The 2,400-nt window shown below is 48.1% G+C and overlaps 1 protein-coding gene across 1 annotated transcript in view; it reads left to right on the top strand.

Annotated features, from left to right (window-relative positions):
- KIAA0319 (KIAA0319 ortholog) overlaps positions 1–2,400 on the top strand; it is a 53,989-nt gene that overhangs the window by 35,427 nt on the left and 16,162 nt on the right.

Below are 2,400 nucleotides of genomic sequence, written 5' to 3' on the forward strand. Positions count from 1 at the left end.
ATGTATCAATGGATTGATGAATGGATAGATGGATGGATGAATGGATGATAGGACAGACAATTATGCTGTGTGGAAGTACAGAGATGTAAAAGAGCATGGTGCATAGGAAACGTCCAGGACTGTAGACCAGCCAGGCCTGGGTGCCCTGGGGAGTGGCTGAGCATCTGCCTCAACCCGTGAAGGTTGGTGTGCGTCACGCGTCCTGAGGAAGCTGGGACGTATCTGCCGCCGGCGGGGAAGATGCTGAAGCAGTTTTATCAGCAAAGTGATGTAGATTTCGATTTTTTCAAATGTTTTATTGTGGACATTTTCAACCATATATGTAAGTAGAGAAAATAGCCTCAGTGGATGATTATGTCCCATCACCCAGCTTCAACAGCCATCATCAGTTTGCTCATCTTATGTCATCTATCAGTTCATACTTTCTTTTACTTTGGTTGCAGTATTTTATTTTTTTATTTGAATTCAAGTTAGTTAACATACAGTGTAGTCTTGGTTTCGGGAGTGGAACCCAGTGATTCATCTCTTACAGTGACACCCAGTGCTCATCCTAGGAAGTGCCCTCCTTAATGCCCATCAGCCATTTAACCCATCCCCTCAACACCCCCCAGCCCTCCAGCAACCCCCAGTTTGTTCTCCGTAGTTAAGAGTCTCTTATGGTTTGCCCCTCTTTCTGTTTTTATTTTATTTTTCCTTCCCTTCCCCTATGTTCAACTGTTGTGTTTCTTAGATTCCACATATGAGTGAAATCCTGTGATATTTATCTTTCTCTGGCTGACTTATTTCACATAACATAATACCCTGTAGTTCCTGGATGGAACTTGTTGTTGCAAATGGCAGGGTTTCGTTTTTGATCGCGGAGTAGTAGTCCATTGTGCATATATTTAGTTGGAATTTTTAAAGCAAACCCTAGCGTCATGTCGTTTTACCTGAGAGAGTTGGCTTTTTCCAAAAGGAAACCCCAGTCTGATGGGGCCAAAATCAGGGAGAGCAGAGAAAAAATGATAGACTGGCAAGACCTCTTAGAGCCCGAGTTCTCAGGACTTGATGCCTTGACGGTTCCAGAGGGAAAAAAGAGGGTGTCTAAGTGATGGAGGAACCGTGACTTCAGCACACGGACGGGTGGGGGCACCAGTCCTGGGAGAGCCGCAGCGGGTCTGCGGCGCCCGAGTGTCCGGAGAGGTGCCGGGGCAGCCCCCTGAGTGGAGATCAGGATCGCGGGGACATAAGCATGGAAGGAAGAGGCCGCCTTAAGGTCCAGTCTTGAAGCCAGAGAGGGTCTAGTCATCGTTCTTCACAGAAGCGTTTTCGGGCTTACTCTCTCGGCTGCCAGTCTATTTCTAGGGTTTCCAGCCTCCCCTTCTGTCCACAGTAGAATTCAGCCTCCTGCACACAGGTTCTCGCCAGCACGGGTTTTCCCCAAAAGGCAGCGTGGTGAACAGTGTGGAAACGCTGACAGTGGTACCGTCACGTCTGCTCTGACCTCTGGGGTCTTAGGGGGAAAGCGGCAGCGGATTGACGGGATGCTCATTACTCCCTTGGATCAACATGTGGCTATTCTCATACCATGTCCGTAGCTGGACTTGTTTTGAGGGGTGTTTGCCAGGGGCCGGTAGGGCCCCAGAGCCCCACCTGAGCAAGCAGGATCTCCCCCATGGCAGCCTCACCCCCCGAAGCGGGGCTGGGTCATATTATGTTCTCCCTCCCGCACCCCAGGCTGCCAACTCTCCCTGGCCCCTCTCTCCTGAGGCAATAATACCAGAAATGGCTCTTACGTTGTTCATGTACATCTAACGCCCAGTCGGAGGAGTGAAGACCTAATTGTTTTGTTTTGTTTTTTTTTAACGTTTATTTTTGAAAGAGAGAGACAGAGCATGAGGGGGAGAGGGACAGACACAGAATCGGAAGCAGGCTCCAGGCTCTGAGCTGTCAGCACAGAGCCTGACGCGGGGCTCGAACTCATGAACCGTGAGATCATGACCTGAGCTGAAGTCGGACGCTCAACCGAAGGAGCCACCCAGGCGCCCCAAGACCTAATTGTTTTTGACTCGAGTTTTAACTTACTTAAGCAAGATTTGGCAGTAGTAGGAGTAGATGTTTCTATGGCCACATAGTGTGGACCAGTACATAATTATTCAGAATATATTTTAAATTAAAATATTTTCATTTTCTGGACCCTGATAACTAAAGTCATCATTTCTCTTTTTTAAAAAGAAAAGAACCATAACAGTAGTAGAAACATTCCCATTATAGAGGCTGCCAAATTACAACTAACCGAGCATAAACAGAGCTCTAAGAAAGTCTGTTATCCTGGGGCGCCTTGGTGGCTCAGTTAAGTGTCTGACTTCGGCTCAGGTCATGATCTCGTGGTCCGTGAGTTCGAGCACTGCATCAGGTTCT

This window comes from Panthera uncia (assembly GCF_023721935.1).
Source record: "Panthera uncia isolate 11264 chromosome B2 unlocalized genomic scaffold, Puncia_PCG_1.0 HiC_scaffold_25, whole genome shotgun sequence".
NCBI classification, from domain to species: Eukaryota; Metazoa; Chordata; class Mammalia; order Carnivora; family Felidae; genus Panthera; species Panthera uncia.